This window comes from Sebastes umbrosus, chromosome 1 (genome assembly GCF_015220745.1).
Source record: "Sebastes umbrosus isolate fSebUmb1 chromosome 1, fSebUmb1.pri, whole genome shotgun sequence".
NCBI lineage: Eukaryota > Metazoa > Chordata > Actinopteri > Perciformes > Sebastidae > Sebastes > Sebastes umbrosus.
The window spans coordinates 20,199,739-20,220,003 of NC_051269.1; the positions used below are offsets into that span (position 1 = coordinate 20,199,739).

General features: G+C 40.9%; 1 protein-coding gene across 3 annotated transcripts in view; it reads right to left on the minus strand.

Annotated features, from left to right (window-relative positions):
- Positions 1 to 20,265, minus strand: part of arhgef10la (Rho guanine nucleotide exchange factor (GEF) 10-like a) — a 151,351-nt gene that overhangs the window by 32,684 nt on the left and 98,402 nt on the right. The gene's annotated exons all lie outside the window — the stretch shown is intronic.

Here is a 20,265-nt window from a genome sequence, read left to right on the forward strand (position 1 = left end):
TGATAATCACATGCAGTTTGGGACAATTTATAGTCAAGTCAGCACACTGACACACTGACAGCTGTTGTTGCCTGTTGGGCTGCAGTTTGCCATGTTATGATTTGAGCATATTTTTTATGCTAAATGCAGTACCTGTGAGGGTTTCTCGACAATATTTGTCATTGTTTTGTGTTATTTCCAATAATAAAATATATACATACATTTGCGTAAAGCAAGCATATTTGCCCACTTCCATGTTGATAAGAGTATTAAATACTTACTAATACTACAAATCTCCCTTTAAGGTACATTTTGAACAGATAAAAATTGTGCAATTAATCACAATTATCTATGGACCATCATCTGATTAATTGTGATTTAATATTTTAATCGATTGAGGGCCCTACTTTTTAAACATCTTTTTTACATTTTCACAGAATACCCAAATTACTGTGGACTCTTGTTAAGATTTTATCTCATTTGCTGTGAGTGGGAACACTCTCTGTAGCTAAAATAGCAATTGTATATGTCGAATGCTAAAAAATCCAATGATATAAACAAACGACAGACTTAGCCCCCAACGTTCGTATTAGTATATAACCTGCAGGTATTCAATTTTAGGTTGCTTGCTTCTACCAATGCCAAGATCAAAAGATCAAGACTAAAAACAGTGCCTGATGTTTCAGTTATTATTGGAGGCAAACATTACACTTTTGGCCTAGTTTCAGCTTTCTCTTCATTATTCTTATTTTTATACCATTAGATTGGTTTTTATTTTGGTGTTACTTTTAGTTCTTCTTGTTTTAGTAACCATACTGTCCGCTCTACAAAATGTAACTCCTCAGCCAAGACATTTGTCCGATTATTTTCAATAAAAAGAGCCAATATCTTATTAAGAGGGAAAATAAATCTATATTCTTTAGACGTATGGCAAATTTGTTTGCCTGAAACGGAGTGATGGCGGTTGACATTTAAAGTGTAGCGCCCGTGGCTGATGCATCAAACCCCCCGTGGTGAAAGCTGCTCTACTAACTAGCAGTCCGTCCGGCAGGAAATGATTATTATTTTGGTGTATGACCGCTAAGGGTGGGCCATGTGACAGACGGAACAGCTAATTGTGAATTGTTGGGGTGGCGGCGGGGAGGAGGGAGTGAAGAGAGGGTCAGCGATGAGCACCGCACGTCTTTTGCTGTCGTCCTCCGCGGCGGCAAGCATCAATCACAGGTAATTTATAGCCTCTCCTGGCCGGGACCCTCCCTGTTTTTCCCTCTCTTGTTGTCTGTTGTTTGTAAACACTAAACAAAGGATGCTGGCCAGATCAGCGCTCTCCCCATCTGCATGGCGAGGCTATTCCTCCACTCCCTCCTCCCCCCTCCTCCACCCGTGTCTGTCTCCATCTATTCAAATTCACTACGCAGATGTATGGCTCGTCCTCTCTATCAATCTCTCAGTCCCACTTTCCCATTTCTCATTCCCATCTTTCACTATTTTTTTTATGCCTGCTCTTTTTCCTCCGTCTCTGTCTGTTTTTCTCCATCTCCCCTTCTGCTAGCCCTCCGTCAAGTGCAGTGAAATGTTTTTTTGATAGGTAATTAAGCGGCAGCCATAATAGCGTCCATATGGAAGGCCCTGTGGTTAAGAGAGAGCGAGTGGCACTGGACCAGAGGGACTGGAGCGCTCCAACGCACGGTGCTGGTAGTTCGATGGTGGTTGGATTTTATCAGCCACCCGAGACTGGCAAGCATTGTAGGCCAATCTTCTTAGGACCTAGATTGCTTTATGTGTTAGCACTCTCTAGAGTCGGTCTGGCAACACTAGTGGGATCCATCCACTCAATTGGAAGAGCTCTGTCACAACTTCATACGGTATTCAAAGGCAGGAACGTGCACTGGCATCATTCGGATAAATGTGAAAATGAAGGGGCTCGTTCCTTAATGAGATATCCACCGTTTGAAAAATTTGATCTGGGTATAAAGAGGAAATCTCATTTTGTTATATTGTACGAGTGAGCTATTCGCTAATGAAGGCCTATTATTCATCAAAATGTTAAACAGCCCTTTTCTTTCCATATAGGACAATTATTTAAATCCACACCATAATTAGCATGAAACATATTGTCCACATTATCAATTTGGAATGAAACATTTCAACCGTTACATGAAGAAACGTTTTGTGTGAGAAAGGCTCACTGGGCTCCAGGGACACAAGGACACTGAGGCGAAGATAGATTGTGTTCCCATTAAAATGCAGAGAGTGACTATGATCAATACAGTAAACCGCTGGTCCACTTATTGGACTTCTTTAAACAGCCAAAGGAAGGAACCTGCTGTGAACATAACAACAAAGCCGGTGTGGATCATTTCCACCTGTGAATGTGAAAATTATTTTGACAGGCACAAAGGAAACGTGGTCTTCAGCAATGACCATCTCAGTGGCGATCCAAATGCTAATAAGGTATCACTGAGGCACTATTTAAAAATCAATGAGATCCAGGCTTTCTGGGAGTCAATTGTCAGTCTTGTTTATAGCACTCGCTGTGTGTGTGTGTGTGTGTGCGCGTAGGTGTGAAGTTGAGAAGCTGGAGCTATTCCCAGGTGTGGAGGCAGGATGAGAGAGGAAGGTGAGCCTGTAAGCCGGCTGAGGGAAGGTTTGATGGAGGACTTCGGGGAGCGTGGGCAGGAAAAGGAAGGAAACGGGCAGGTGAGCTAATTAAAGCGAGATTTGTTGATGTGATGAGAGGGCGGCCTCCCAGCTGCTGGTTACCAATGACCCAATGGTCGACAGAGAGTCCGCCCCACCCATTACCCCAAGAGGGCGCCAGCCCATATGCTGGTTCCAGGTGGCAATGGTTAGGAGAGGATCATCCATTGCTTTCCTGAAAGATAAATGTAAAAAGGTGTGTAATTACACCCTTTCCTGCATGATAGAATGGATGGGACCATTTATTGTGACTGTCTCTTATCTGCTGTGAACATTTTCTGCCTAGTTACACACCCACAGCTCTTGGCTCTGTATGTCGACAAATGTAAGAAGTGGTGTTTATTGGTGGTCTAATATGACAGGGTAGGGTTTTAATGATTCATGCTTTTGGCTGTCAGACTGTCTGAGCGGTGTCCCCTTGGTGAGAGTGACTTTCCCAAATCCAATTAATGTTATGTTACTTCCCAAGGCTATTCAGGTGCACTGATTTTCCTTACAGCAATATTCCTCTTTAAGCACTGTGAAACCAAATATGTGGGGGATTTACCACACATCAGACTTGTGACAACTGCAATCCAAAAAGGGTCCTGCATCGTATCCCCCATGGGCCCATAATGTTATCAATGACAAGACACAATGCAGCCAGCCTTGCATTGTTGGCCTCGGCAATGCTTATGTAATGGATTCTCTTTATTGGAAAGAGTTCTCTATAGCCACTTATGAAATACTGCATCAAGTGAAACTCCTGAGCACACATTTTTGCATTGTTCAACAGAAAAAATGAGTTTGCAAATACTATATATTGCACTGTATAGCCTGCTGAAAATCAAATAACAAATATTATCTCCATAAATGGCAACCGTATAGAGAACTGGGTGCTGTATATTAGACCCAGGGAAAGGAAATATGGCTGTATTTTTTTTTCTAATTCCATAGTCACAGTGCCTTCCCCCAATTCCACATACCAACAATCTTTTACACGCACTAACAAGCACTAATAGAAAACTTCCACTGTTTATTAACTGGTAATTGACTGGTGCTGGCGCTCCCTCCCCACTGCAACCTCACTGCCTAAAGCTACAGGCAGGACGGCCACAGAGTGAATTGCCAGTCAACCTGAAATTACTTACATCCAGAGCACTGCTACAGGTAATGCACACTAAACAAGCTACTAACATGAGAGATTTTTGCAAAGTTGCTGCTCGGGTTATCAAGAAGGCAAGCCCTGATGGAGAGTGGGATTTCTTCATTGATTTCTTCATAAAAATATCAAATGATGCTGAGTTTGTCATCCGTGTTTCGTCTTGATTTGACCTTTTATGTCAACATAGGTTGTGTAACTCTAACAGGTATGTCTGCTATGGATGCTCAACATCTATCATGCACTAAAACGTGTTCTGCAGCTGGTTCTAATCTAGTAACTGATTTCTGACCTTCGCGGCGCAATATACAAAGCCAATGAAAAGGCAACGAGTTGAACTTTTTCAACTCGCACAAGAAATTTGCGTGATGCTGTGTCGCAAAAGCTTATCAGCATTGAAATTCTCCCGACGTCACTAACGTCCTGACGTTGAATCATAAATGGAGGAATTATTGTAGCCATCTGTGGGCACCCAAAGCTCTACGATAGTACCTCATATTTGTACAGAGACCAGATGAAAATCTATGTGTATGTTTGTGTATAAACAAGAGCGTCGCGAGTGTTGATGGAAGACATTGTTAGCATTGCATTGCGGTTGGGCTGGGCAATATGGAGAAAATCAAATTCAAATAAATATTTTTGACCAAATACCTCGATATATATATTGCGACGATATTGTATAGTTGACCATTGGTGCTTTCACAAAATAATTACACAAGGAGATCTTTGATAAATAATCATCAGCAATGTGGATATAATGACAAAGTGGGTAAAGGCAAATAATAAAACAGCTTTTAAATGCAGCCTTTAAACCCAGGAAAAGACAACACTGCATTATTATGATATCCACAATCTAAGACGGTATCTAGATTCATATCGCGATATCAATATATTATTGATATATTGCCCAGCCCAACATTGCCCTGTTCAGTCCGAACTCCGTTCAGAAAACAAGCATTTTAAAAGTTGTTTGCTTGGCGTCTTGTGGACAAACCTGACAAAGTATGAATTCAGAGAGATTCAGATATCGGCATCATGATGTAGTCATTTCTGCATTTTTTTTTATCCATTTATTGCAATTAAATTACTGCAAAGTCTTATTTTGGGTTTGTACCGCTGTAGTAAATCAGATTAATGGTGGAAAGAAATGTTGTATGTATCTACATGGAGGTAAGCCCCTCCTCTCTGGCGCATTTTGCGCAAGTAATGCAAATAAACACAAATGATCCTGCGGTCAAACTCACACGAGGTGAAAAATTTGCTTTTGCGCTTGGTGTGAACACAGCATTAGACATGGAAGAAAGAAAGTAAGACCCATTCTACTTTCCTTCTTTGATTTCTTATAGATTTTTTTCGTTGTGTTAGAAATTCTTACAGAAGAGGTAAGCATGGAAGACACAACAATGAAACTGACAGCTATACTGTTAATACAAGAAATAAAGAATGGGGAAAAAAGGTGTCTAGAAAAATCAGTGCAGCTGGAAAAAAAAAAACCTGTGGATAAACTCTAAAGCAGACGGTGAGATCTGAAATAACAAAAGAAGGTAACATTTAGCAACTGTTCAATGAGGATGGCTGATCAGTGTAACTGAGAAAGGAAGCACCACCAATATTTCATCTGCCTAGAGTGAAAGCATACAACAATTTTCGAAGAAAAAGGTGAAAAAGAGTAGCCTAAAAATGACACCTTAACTGCAGACTGTACTATGTTTCAAAGACACACCTACGTATTTTCTTTCATTCTTGCTTGACAGAAGATAGCACAAGGATGCTCTAAAACTAAAAGGTAAATTGACATGACTATAGCTGTGTCTGAAATCACTCATTCATTCTATCTAAAAGGTTGGGAACCACTGCTTATATAGTAAGTAATAAATTAGGATTTCGGACACTTGCATCATCATTATTTCACAGACAGGTGTGGTGTTGCATAAAGGTAATTTAAGATATCCATCAAAAACAAAGCATTCAATTGTGGGTTTTTAGCAAAAGGTAGTGAACATGTTTTGGTTCCACTGTGGGAATTTTTGAAGGTACATTACAATATATATATAATAGGGGCAGCTGTGGCTCAGAGGGTAGAGCAGGTTGTCCACCAATCGGAAGGTCGGTGGTTCGATCCCCGGCTGCTCCGGGTCACATGTCGATGTGTCCTTGAGCAAGACACTTAACACCAAATTGCTCCCGAAGGGAAGAGAATGAGTATTTAGATTAGATCCTGATGGGCAAAGTTGGCACCTTAGCAGCCTCTGCCATCAGTGTATGAATGTGTGTATGAATGGGTGAATACTGACATGTAGTGTAAAGCGCTGTGAGTGGTCGGAAGACTAGAAAAGCGCTATATAAGTCCAAGTCCATTTACCATTTATATACATTTAACACTCTGGACAATTAGGGCACTCAAATAAACGGTGCACATTTGATAGCAAATAGGGAGTGATGTTGGACACGATTATATGACTTTTTCTTCTCTTTTTTTTTTTTTTTACCTACGACCTATACAGTGTTTTCTTTTACAGTAAAGTAGTGTGAAAATTCTGTTTCCATATTTTCATGGGGGTTTATCTTTGCCACTGACAGATGCAAATACAATTTGAGACAACTAGCTAGTTTTGACCAATATTTGTCCTTTTTAGCTAAAAGAGAAAAGAAAATAGATCACATCTCTAGAGATGTTCCGATACCATTTTTTCCTTCCCGATTCCGATACCTGAACTTGTGTTATAGGCCGATACCAAGTACCGATCCGATACTAGCAGGATAAAAAATATATATAGTTATTATTATCATTTAACAGCTGTTAACCACTGACCATATATGGATGTTATACAAATACTATCTTTGTTGTAGGGTCTGGCTCAGGTTAAAACATTTGTTAAACATGAACAAATACATACAGAGAATGAATGCAATAGAACTTTCTTTTATCATTCAGTTTGTTCGTTACTGTTAGACTCTTCACTAGCACCCCACTGTTGTTGTTGTTAGCTATCGTAACGTGACAAACTTCCGACAATCAGTTCTTCTTATTTTGTTGGGAAGATAGAGAGCATTCGGTCTTAAATTTCACCAATTCCATGAAATCTACCCACCACCACTCACCACAAACATCTCAGCACTTGGTGTTTTAATTTCTCAAATGAAATCCTCTACTTGTGTTTTAGACAGTATCCCAACTAAGTTTTTAAAAGCGATATTTCCCACCGTTGGTTCTTTTATTTGATTAATTATTAACAGTTCTTTGACTTCCGGCATCTTTCCAAATGATTTTAAACATGCTATTATTCAACCACTACTGAAAAAAATCCAATCTGGATCCCCTTTTGTGCAGCAAATTTCTCTGTCCAATCATTACACGGTTCGAGGTCTGTACTGGTTGGTCCATTAAGAACAGAGCTGATCACATTAAAAAGCGTTTTAGGGTTGTGATTGTTTTTGGAAATTATATCTGAGAAATAAGCTGATCTTGTGTCTTTTATTGCTTTCTGGTATGTTATCATATGGTCCTTAAGAGTATTGTGAATAGCAGTGGACTTGGTTAACTTCCATTTACGTTCAAGTCTCCTGCACCATTGTTTCAGGTATCGAGTGTCATCATTGACCCATAGGAGTGAGTTTGGTTTTGACTTTCTGGTTTTCTTAGGGGCAATGCGGTCAAGCATTTCTTGAACTTCTTGAATTTCCCTCGGGATCAATAAAGTTACTATCTATCTATCTATCTATCTATCTAGAGTGACTGTTTAAAGAGGTTAAAAGTTCATCCGGATTTTGTGGAGGAGTTGTAATGGGGATAAAATAATTACTGAGTTTGGCTGCAGAGTCAGCGGTAAAAATGCGGGACCGAATGATGCGATGAGGTTTTAAAACAGGGGAAGATTGAAAAGGAGCTTTAAAAATAACAGCTTTGTGGTCTGATACTGGGAAATCTATTAACTCTACATTCTCTGGGGAGAAACCAGAAGAAATTACTAAATCCAGAAGATGACCTTTAGAATGAGTAGCTCCTTGAACTGATTGTAAAAGAGTAAAAGAATCCAGTAAATCAAGGAACTCACTGGACAAGGGGTGTGAGGGGAAACATACATGGATATTAAAATCACCTAAAATAAGCACTCTGTCATATTTAGATAGAACAATTGATAGAAATTCTGTAATAAAATTGTTGTACCTTGGTGGTCTATAAACTAAAACACACAGTAAAGGAACAGGACCTGAAAACATAAGACTTCAAATGAACTAAAATGACCAAAGGAAATGGGAGAGCACTTAAAACATTTCTTGTAAAAACAGATAAACCGCCACCTCTCTTACAGGGTCGAGGTAGATGTAGATGTTTAGAATCAGGTGGTGAAGCTTGTTTGTTCATTTTCTGTTTCCCAATACATCACAGTCTCGTAATGAATCTAATACAAAAGGACAACAGGATCAAAGATGGAACTTGCTTCCCATGTTATGATTTCATGAGCTCGATGTCACCCTGCGATTTAAATTCCAGCTGCATCTACAAGCCGAGATCAAAGGGCCAACCACCTGCTGTGCTTGCAGGCCTGCGCTACGTTCGGAATATTCAAAGTCATTTGAAGACAATAAGATTAAACCATCTGCACGAGAGGGCTGAGTAGACGGTCTGATTTTTAACTCTTGATGGGCCTCTATCAGGATCTTTAGAGGTGGCGAGGACTCGCGGCAAAACCGTACGGCTATCAGCTTATTATTAAAACCGGCTCAGGACATTTCCCTCGATTTAATAACCACTGTCCGTACAGTAACGATTCCCTGTCTCCCCTGGCTACGCCACAGATCATATCAGCAATAAGTGGAATGAAGTTGGAGAGTGGTTTTGCATATCGCCGCTCAGAGCCACAGCCTGACATTGGTAGGACATCACAAACTCATATTCATGACTCGACTGAGATTTTCTTCCTCGTGTCCTTCACCGCTCCTAGCTGAACGATTGCAACACACCCAACAAATGTGATGCAAATTCGCTGTGTCGCTATGCCCCCTCTTCACACACACACACACACACACACATGCACATAGATCCACACACCCACACTGCTGACTCCTGCGGCCATGGCAGTTCCAACTCTGGATGAAAGCCGTGTACTGCCCCTGCATTAATGAGTTCAAAAGAGGACTACGGGCCAAAACTTCTCTGTGTAGTCAATCACTTCCTCCATCTTCACTTCCCTATGCCAGAGACAGGAGACATCCGCACAGGGCCCAGACGAGCTTTGGATGAGCGATCCTTACCCACCTCATAGACAGAAACTGACACAACTGTTTGTCAACATGGGGTACTAGATGAAACCCCGGGCACAAGAGTGGACAAGGCTTTCTATAATCCTTTATCAGATGGCAGGAAGCGCAGAACAAAGGCAGCTCCGGTGCCAGCTCAGTCCTAGCCATGTGGTGGTTGCAGCTACTTTTGCCAAGGAGGCTCTGCACATCAAGGAGCACCCTCCATGAATTTGAATATGCCCCTTACAATTCTTGGATCCTAATTCTTTGGTGGCCTGTTTGGCACGACATGAGACAAACACAAATCACAACTGTTTCACTAATCTGATTGTTCAACCACCACACTTTAAGGCCCATTGTTTCAAGCCTGTATTTAGATATTTTAAAACAAATGATTTATTTTTCTAGCCGTGATTTAACCATCTTAAACGGATCAACCATTTCATAACAGAACTGAAAAAGGAGAAGATTAACAAATTGGTTTACAGCAATTAAATTGAGCGAACGAGCTGTCAAAGTTAACGTGATAATAACGCGTTAATGCAAATTAGTTCTAACACCACTCATTTCTTTAACACATTAACGCAACTTGCGATTTTTAGGTTGTAGCAGGCTCAGTTTTAAGGCTAGAGTGAAGATACTGGTATCGTATGAAACTAGAAAAACCTAAGGAATCCATTGATAGCGATCATGTCATACTACTGTATCGAAAAGGAGGAAAAATAACGTTCCAAAGTTACACTACATTTTGACGAGGAAAAACTGGCATGGCCATTTTCAAAGGGGTCCCTTGACCTCTGACCTCAAGATATGTGAATGAAAATGGGTTCTCTGGGTACCCACGAGTCTCCCCTTTACAGACATGCCCACTTTATGATAATCACATGCAGTTTGGGGCAAGTCATAGTCAAATCAGCACACTGACACACTGACAGCTGTTGTTGCCTGTTGGGCTTGAGTTTGCCATGTTACGATTTGAGCATATTTCTTATGTTAAATGCAGTACCTGTGAGGGTTTCTGGACAATATTTGTCATTGTTTTGTGTTGTTAATTGATTTCCAATAATAAATATATACATACATTTGCATAAAGCAAGCATAGTTGCCCACTCCCATGTTGATAAGAGTATTAAATACTTGACAAATCTCCCTTTAAGGTACATTTTGAACAGATAAAAAATGTGCGATTAATCGCGATTAACTATTTGAATCGATTGACAGCCCTAGTGAAAACACTTTCCACATCACATAAAAGTTCATGTTTACATTTCCTGTTACATTTAAAAGGAGCAGGAGAAAAAGACAATGTGTGCTTAAATCTCTTAACACCGGCCAACAACAATAAATTAAGCAGCATTCAGAGTGGTAGTTGTCCATGTCTTGAAAGCAAGTAGCAGGAAGACTAATTAGCAGAGCAGAGAATAAGGAGAGAACATATCACTGCAACAGACAGGATTGCTTTGCCACAATAGGAAATCAAAGAGGAGAGAGGGCTTTCTTCCCTCTCCTTTTGAATTGATGCAGTTTTTTTGCCTATCGTCCTCTCTATATTCATGTATAATCACAGAGGAAGAATGGTGACCGAATTAGCACATTTAGCAGATCTGCAGGATTTCCCTTCTGGGTACATAATTTGTTCCTGTGTGCTATCTTGACAAGTACAGAGTGAGCAGAAACCCAGGGCCAGAGAAGGAGGACTCTACTCCGAGGCAGTGCTAGAGTGCCTATGATTCCCTGTAATTAGTATGTTAACTGTCACAGCAACAGATCAGGCCCTTTGCAAATGACCTCGCTGTCAAGCGGTGGGTGTGTCTGCCCTGTTCATGTATATACAGACACTGCACTGCCCTCTATTGGCAAGGAGAGTGATGAAGGGAGATATACACAGTATGGAAGCCAGACTAACAACAGTGTGAGTAGCGCCAAAGCATGTAACTACTATGTAATTACCATGTCAATTATAATAAGACAACTGAACTTACATGCACTAAATGAATCTCTTTAGTACACCCTTACTGTGAAAATCAGACTCAGCAGTTATAAAAACACCTTGATCCTGTCATTACAGTAGCAAATTAAAAATCCCAAATCCTTTTCACCATCCCTGTTCCAGCTGTTTAGTAAATTAATTAAAAGCTTAGGTACACGGGATGCAATGATGGCATGACTATATTAGCATGCTGATGCTAACACAGTCTCTTGGGTATTTGCACTATTTATTTCCTCTATTCATTTCAATACGCACACAGCAGCAACTTTGCTGCCTACTCAGGCAGCACTACCAGTACTGCTGTCCTGGCCAATAAGTGGTAGGGAGAAGAAGCTGTACTGTTGACAGCCATTCATAATATCACTCCTCTATGCTTTCATGTTATTACAGTAATAACATCATGTAAAATGTATTTTGGAACACTAGAATCTCTGTATCACACACTATAAGATAACAATTGTGGACAAATTAAAGCTGCAGTTGGTAACTTTGAGCAAATATGATAAAAAAGTATTTTTTTATAAAACTCTATATCCTGACAGTAGTGCAAGAGACAGATAATCCGTGAAGAAAATCATGTTCCTCGGTGTACTCCTGTGGTCCTAATGGCATTTGCAAGTTTTCACCGCGCCAAAATCTAAACAACCAATCAGAGCCGAGCAGTCTCTGGACAGCTGTCAATCACAACTCGCAAACTCCGATCAAGCAGTCAAACTAGGCAGCGCTGATCAAATATGAATCAATATTGTGTTACTGTAATGCCTATTTCTCACCTGAAATGTTTTCAGAAACATCTTGTAGTGTACTGTTTAGCTGTAAAATGAGAAAGTTTGGGACTCGGCAGCCATGTTGAAAACAGTTGAGCCAAAACTAAGACCGCCCACCTGCCGGAGCAAACTTTCTCATTTTACAGCTAAACCGTACACTGAAATGTTTCTGAAAAGATTTGAGGGGAGAAGTAGACATTACAGTAACAGAGTCTTGATTCATATCAAGCGCTGCCTAGTTGGATCGGAGTTCGCCAGTTTCGCGAGCAGTGATTGACAGCTGTTTTCGGAACTGCTCGGCTCTGATTGTTTGTTTTTCTTCGGTACTGTGAAATCTTGCTAATGCCATTAGGAGCATAAGGATGATACTGAGGAACATTACTTTTTTTCAGATTATCTGTCACATGTACTACTGTCAGGATATAGTGACAATTTTATAAAAATAACTTTTTATCATATTTGCTCAAAGTTACCGACTGCAGCTTAAAACATGTCTAATAAGCTCTAAACCCTTTGTATGTTTGTGTGCATTTTCTAGTCTTCACATTTATTTGACAGGTGCTTATGAAAATTGAAATGCAAACCTCTATAGCCACCTACTGTTAATAACAGCATGTCAGTCAAGATTTACACCAGGAGTGCCCACCTACCACAATTCCGCCTCTGTCGTTCTTGCATGTTTGCTGCTGACATAGGTCTTATCGCAAAGGGAGGCGGCACAGCCGGCAGTTGCTGCTTTCGGCTTGAAAGTACCTTCTAACCATTACTTTAGTTCAATAAAGTTGACTGCGGATGCTGCTTAGTGTGGGCAGAGGAGAGATCCAGATCTACAAAGAAGAGAGGCTGACCTCTGTGCACTCCTGGTGCATTAGCCAAGATGTTGGGAACTGTCACAACTCTCTCAGAGTTGTTCTCTGCAAATGCCAAAGTTTGACTTCTGCCCTGACCTCAGCAAGAGGTCCTCTTTGAATCGGGAGTGTTAAGCAGTCAGAGTTTGTGTGCTGTCACTGCTCGCCTGTATTTGTGACAGTGACACGTTTGGAGTGTCTGGAGTTGGGTTTTGCTGAGCCGAGACACTCTGACCAGAAGAGCCGGGCCGTATCAGCTCCAGCGACAGGTCTGCTGTGATCCAGCTCCGCTCAGAGAAATTAGATTGACACTTCCTCCTGCGTTCTCACATTCTGCATGCCAAAAGCTCGTCTTCACCCCTTTGAACTGTTTCGAGGATGAGCAGCAGTGGTGTGTTTTTGTGGAGAGAACTGTGGTACGTGTTTACATAGAGAGGCTCCAAAATGTACATCTAGATTTGAGGTAAGTGCAGGTCTCAGTGCACTTCAACTAACACAGTTCATTAAATAAAAATTGATCAGGAGATGAGTTATACTTAATACCATAGCATCTCTGCTGCACAGTGAACCTTGCAAAAACCCATCGGAGCAGTTTTACAGAACTTGGAAATGTGTTAGTATCTATGAATTTAATATTGCAGAGAGCACCTGTGAGTTTGGTAGTAGATGTAATATTATGTCCTGAAAACATCAGCTTGATGCTTGGTATCCTATTGCAATAAAACATAGTCTCCAAAACTTAAAGGGGACATATCATGCTCATTTCCAGGTTCACACTTGTATTTTGGGTTTCTACTAGAACATGTTTACATGCTTTAATGCTCAAAAAACACATTATTTTTCTCATACTGTCGGTCTGAATATACCTGTATTCACCCTCTGTCTGAAACGCTCTGTCTCTTTAAGACCCAGTCTGCTCTGATTGGCTTGCGAGAAAAATATGGTGGACCTTTGCAAAGGTAGATCTTAGCCAAATCTGAATGGCAGCCCACAAAAAAAACTGACTGGGTTGTCTTATTTCACAGTTTGTAGGTTGGTAGGTACTCCAGATGTATGTGCACTTGCAAAAAGTGAAAAAGTAAAAGAAAAGAAAAAGTGAGTTTTTCATGATACAGTATGTCCCCTTTAATATGCAAAAAAAAAAAAAAATGGAAATCAAACATCATGCAGAAACTCACTTTCTGTGCTTGAACACTCATTACTTTGTGTTTTTAAATTGAAGGGAAGTGGAAAACACATTTTTAGCGTGTCCCCTAAATTAAGTAGCTGATGGGTATCCACTGGTGGCACACTGGCAAGATTTGAGCATCATTTGTGAAAATGATGATGAAACCAAAGCAGCCAAATAGAGAAATAGAGCATGGCACAGTCAGTGTTGTTGATCATCAGGATTCATTTGACCCTGATAATAACAGAAAAGCATGCATACTGTAAATTATTCTAGATTTCTAAAACACAAATAAAAAAATAAAACCGATCTTGACTAGGCTCAGGTCTGAGAGAGAACGGTGTGCTCCCACCACCAAACAAACTCTCAAGCACAGGTGCATCCTGCTGTTTGTGTTTTTCTGTTTGCAAGAAGGATATTACTGCAGAGTTAGGAAGGGAGCTGCTACGCGTGGTTAGAACAAGCTTTTAATCCATGCTGTGGCATTCATTCTCGACAAAATCAGAGAGGTGGCTGATAGCTGCTACTCTGAAAGGTAGCAAACGACCTTCAAGAAAAACAGAGGGAGAGGCGTTGCATAAGGTGTCAACTTGACGACTTTACCTAAAAAGAAAAATAGAATAAAAAACAAGCTAGAGGGGGGAGAGGAAATAAATCATCAGAAAGTGGTTGTATCAGAGTAAGGCCACCTTTTCACACTGTCCTCCTTTTTAATCTATATTTCATAACATAGCACCTCATCTATGGTGTGTTACACACACACACAGCCTTCACACAGAGCCCTTTCCTTCATCTTGGCTGTGAGAGCCATTGAGTCATTATGTTCGTAAATCAGTCATTCACCAGACAATACGATGCACGCGGCCGTGAATGCGGTGCATTTGCCGCTTGACAAGCTAATTTTCTGTACATGCGGTCGCTTTCATGTGGCTATAGCTGGATGCGCGGTGCTGCTCTCTTATCACTCCATCAGCGGGGAAGATGGATGACACAGCGAGTGAAAGGGACATGCACAACATGGCCCAAAAGCACCGGCTGGTCCAAGTAAACAAGCAGAGACCCTGGTGACCCAGTGCAGTGTGATTTCACCAGACAGAAATGATGACCTATAACGTGTTTAGAGGCTGAATCTACTCCATAAAGGAAAAAAGACATAAGTACATGAATAAATAATAAAGATCTGTGTGATCTATGTAAACTAGTGGAGTGTATAGGGGTGAGATGTGACCAGGCTTTGCGGTTTTCCGAGCTGAGACACAGAAGCTAATCCTCTCAGAAAAAGAGAAAGGAAGCTAACCCTGATGCAGCCCAAACCCCTTTCCAGTTTGTCATTACGCACTTCAAAGCATACATGATGAAATCCCCCAAGGTATTATAAGAGCTCTGGCATAGCAGCCATCCTCAACCCTGTCCTAGCCTAATGCCTCATAAACGGAGTCTGGAAACATGTCCCTTTACCATTTCGAAAGTCTTTGTAGCCTCGGATCTTTAAGAACCTTTTAGAGTTGCAGAGGAAGAGGTGCTTTCCTACTGGAGGAGATATATGAAGCGTCCTTGAATCATTATGCGGCCAAGGGATTCCTATAGCCTCACCGTAAAATACTGCACATGCAGTATGCACAGGCATTCTCTTTGACAATGTTTAGATCGGTACAGGAACCAGGCATTGATGTTCTTCAAAAGCTTTGCTGAATGAGCGCTTATACAGAAATACGGTGCACAAGAAAAATATGTGTCCTAGATAGAGACAGGCACGTAATTTAAGCCATTCAGTTCCATTCAGTGACGTCATCGAATGCTACTTGTTATACAGCTTGCCGAGCTGTCTGATTATTTGGTTGCATAAATACATCCATTATTGGACTCCAGGCTTCACATTAACACAGCCTGCTGGACAGAACTGAAAGAAAATAGCTGAAACTCTGGTTCATAGAGTCAAACAGGGAGATGAGAAGAATGGCTTAGTTAAAGGGATAGTTTGAGTGTTCTGAAGTGGGGTTGTGTGAGGCACTTATCCATAGTCAGTGTATTACCTACAGTAGATGACAGTTGGCACGCCCACAGTTTGGAGAAACAGACAGGAGTACCGGCACGGAAGCGGGGACGGCAGCAAAATGTATTTTACTCACCTAAAAGAAACCTAAAAAATCTAAATCAGTTTAAGTGTATGTCATATTTAGAATATTTTCGTTGGTTTACCATGCTTTGAGGCAGCTATACAGTCTATGATTCTGATGGGGAACAGAAGACTTTATCTATGCTCTCGCCAAAGCCGCCAGACTCCATGGCAAAAAAACAGTAATTTTACCTCGCAGATCCCAGGAGTTGCTGGTTAGTTTGTTTGTGTTATTGTGTGACTTTGGTTAGCAGCGATAGACCAGCAACCCCTGTGTTCTGCGAGGTAAAATTTGTCAGTTAACCTTCGGAAACAGCTGTCTCATGGCTAGGTAAACCGGCGGAAATATTCTAAATATAGCGAGCACTTAAACTGATATTGATTTTTTGAGGTGAGCCTTTCTTTTAGGTGGCTTGAAACACGTTTTGCTGCTGGCCCCGTCCACAGCAGTACATTATTTTGCTTCTGTGCGGTTACTCCTGTCTGCTTCTATAAACCGGGGGTGTGTTGACCACCATCTACTGAAGATAATACACCTACTATGGATAAGTACCTCATACAACCCCACTTCAAAATACCAGAACTATGCCTTTCAGGACTAGATATTACATAACTGCAAACAAATATCATTACAATCCATGACAACACAATGCCTCTGTTAAAGTATTTAGTGTAGAAAATAATCCTGAGTTGACCATAGACTGTCTAGAAGAAGTGGGCATAGTCACCGTGACGTCAGCCAATGGTTTGTGGACTGCAGTTTTGAAGCCTCGAGGTCAGCATTTTGGCAAATGCGATTAGCGATAGAGACCATAAACTCATGTTTACAATGTTTACTGAGGTAATAAATCAAGTGAGAAGAAGGGTCATTTTCTCATAGACTTTTTTACAATCAGACTTCTTTTAGCAACCAGAGGAGTCGCCCCCTGCTGGCTGTTAGAAAGAAGGCAAGTTTAAGGCACTTCCACATTGGCTTCACTTTTCAGACCCGGATGTTGCCCACTGGAGTTGACAGACAAAACTGAAGTTCAAGTAGTCAATTTAGGTCTGCAAATAACTATTATTTTCATTGTTGATTAATCATTTAGTCTATAAAATCAGAAAATAATGAAAGATGTAACTAATTCATATATCTGACATAATGTTTCAGCACTGGTTGGTTTTGGCACAGTGATGTATGCTGGCATCACATCAGTGCACTTACTGTAGGAACAAGGCTACAAATAACAATAAAAATCAACAAATAACAAATAAAATGTGAGTTCAAATTTAAGTCAAAGTTTCATTAATAATCAAAGGCAAAAAAAAATGACATCATGCACCAATATGCTACTTGTGCAGGTAAAATGGTATTAATTGTAGCGCTTAACAGCTGATTCTCCTGTATAGAAATGTGGTTCAGCTGTTACCCTTCCCGCTATAGTATCAAACCTGCTCTGTTTCATCTTTCAAAACGGCAGAAGAGGGCAACGAAGCGGAGCGTGCACTGACTCTTTAAACAACAAGGATCATCAGAATGTGGCTTGTCTATTAACCAAGATAGCGTCTGGTTCTGAGTGCGCGTGTGTGAGAGAGAGAGGGAGAGAAAGAGAGGGAGAGAATGAAAGAGATAAATTGAGAGGAGTCCGTCTGCCCCCGCTGTTCTCACTCAGCAGACTTGTGATAAGGTTTATCTCCGGTGCCTAACGAGTTCGCCCAGTAGCCCTCGCCGGCTCCCACCGAGTGGACCGGGGCGCGCAGAGCTGCACGCAGCCAGCAGAGGGTTGAGCTCCCTTAGGTGACCTGTGCGTGTTGTTCATGCTACGCTGCTTTAGAACTTTATTTTCTGTAGGAAATGGCTTCGGCCCCTTCGGCCACATCTCTTTTAATCTGGGATTTCTTTTTTTTTTTTTGCCTCCTTTTCTTCATCCTTTCTGCTCACTGTAACTCAGACTGCCAAGAGAAGCTGCGAGAGCTGGAGAAAGAGATGCTGCGGAGCTTTGGCACAGAGAGGCGTGTGTGTCCCAGAGGCAGCGGCTGAGGCAAAGATGGAGACACAGAGAGGGAGAGGGGGGCTGCTGCTGAGCTAAGCCCCTAATCACAGTCTGCTCTGCATGAAGGACTTAAAGTCACTCCATTTAATGCTACCTTCTCTTTAGTCAAGAAACGGGAAAGAAATACCACTGCTTACCTCTTCAGCTTTCTGATACCTAGGCCCCCCATTCCTATCACATACCCCATTCTTGTGATGCGCAGAAGTGCACAGCTACGGCATATAGTCAAACAGAGAAACATGCAACTCAAGCACATACATAGAGGCAGGGAAAACTTAAATGAACGTAAAATTGCACACGCAGCAATGCAAGCATCTCACTTCAGCCCTAATAGCATGAGCGACCGTCACAGGTCTTTACAGCGGCGGCTTGATGTGAAAACACGCATGCTGAATCTCAGAAAATAAAGCCACGTGAAACGATTTTCACGGTGAACCACATCCGTGACTGACGCGGCCGCCGTTGCCCTTCACTGGCGTGCTCAGGTGCTTCATTTGTTTGTGCGAGAAGAGGAGAATATGAGCAGATCCTCAGAGACCGCCGGGGTCCCGTTGGCTCAAAATACATTAATTGAGTTGGCTCCGCTTCCCGCCAGGTGTAACACACTTTGGCAGAACACTCCGGTACGTCGCAGAGATCTTTTGGGAAATCCTGCCCCCCCTAACCCGCCACCCCGTGTCAAAGCTATACTTTCCATACTTCCAGCTGCCGTTTCGCCTCGCCCTCCTAGCCCGTCCACTTGGCCAGCAGACTACGGGGTTGGCGTATAGGTCTTGATCTAATGTAGGAACATTGATTTATGCTTGGGTGTCCCACAGCCATTAAGATAATTGCATGATCACTTTATAACATCCTCCCCCGGTGGCCATGGTAATTTGCCCCCCCCTTCCCCCTTTCCTCCCAACACCCACCTTGCTCAGTAAGACCCATAACCACATTACAGCGTTAGAAAATGTGGTCGGAAATATCATCTTTCAGCCCCTACAAATTGATCTGATACCATTTCCGCTGACTTCTAAACCCCTTTTAGTCTATCTCTCACCTGTGCTGACCATTTGATCTATTGGAGGCTTCCAGGTCTTAACAGCTCGTATGGATCGAAATACTTCAGCCGGCATCTTAAGGGGGAAGCTCTGGTGTCACCTTGTAATTCCAACAGTCTAGGTATTTTTGAGTGAGATCATTGCTGAGACATTGTATTTTTAGCTGTTAGGGCAAGACAAGTGGGCTTTGATTGCACTCAATTGGACATGACGGTGTTAAATAGCACTATGATCTCTTTGGACAAAATCTTTATTAGAATAAAGATCCCACCACCGCTATGGACTAATGGCTGCTTAAGAGGAGAACTTAGCGTCAGTGAAAGTCAAATCTCTTTGACTGATTGAGGGAAGCACTTTGCTTCCTGATCATCAACAATCAGCTCAGAAAGATGCAGCAACAGTAAGTTGATCCAGCTGAAAATGTCATCTAGTCCATTGTTTATTCTTCATCTGTTATTGTTAGTAACAGTATTAGTATAATGGTGTGCTATTAAAATACACTGATAACAGCAAGGGTATTAAAAAGCATCATAAAGTATTGTGCTCAATGCTTCACCACTGGGATGCACAATTTCATGTCATCATAATGACATGAAACTGTTTCTTTTTTAGATTAATATTATTCTAACATTTATTTTTAGCTTATTTTTTTGCATTCAAAGTATTTCATTTGTTTGTTTGTTTTTTTGTATTTAGGTTATTATTTTATTACGTGACCAGATATGGTTTGGCAATATGACAATATGTACCAGGAGTTGTCATAAATTAGTCAACTTTTATTGTCATATTGTTTTCACCGAGGTAGCTACGCCTTTAAGTTTTTTACAAACGAATGTGCAGGATTGCTTTTTGCTGATAATGAATATAATAATGAATTTACATGCCTTACCTTGATTTGTCAAGTATTTAATTTCCTTATTTAATAATAATTATTTACAAACAAATTTTTATATTTACTTGTTTTATCATTTATATCTACTTGTATCTATATAGATATAGATATCGATATAGCTATATAGATATAGATATTAATGGTTTCTCTACTGAATTTAAAATAATTGCTGTATCACAATATATATCAAAATTGCAATATACAATTATACATAATTATTAATTAGAATTTATCCATATCATCCATACCTAGGTCCTCGTAGGGCTGCATGATTATGGCCAAAATGATAATCGCGATTATTTTGATCAATATTGAGATGGCGATTATTTATCACAATTATTCAT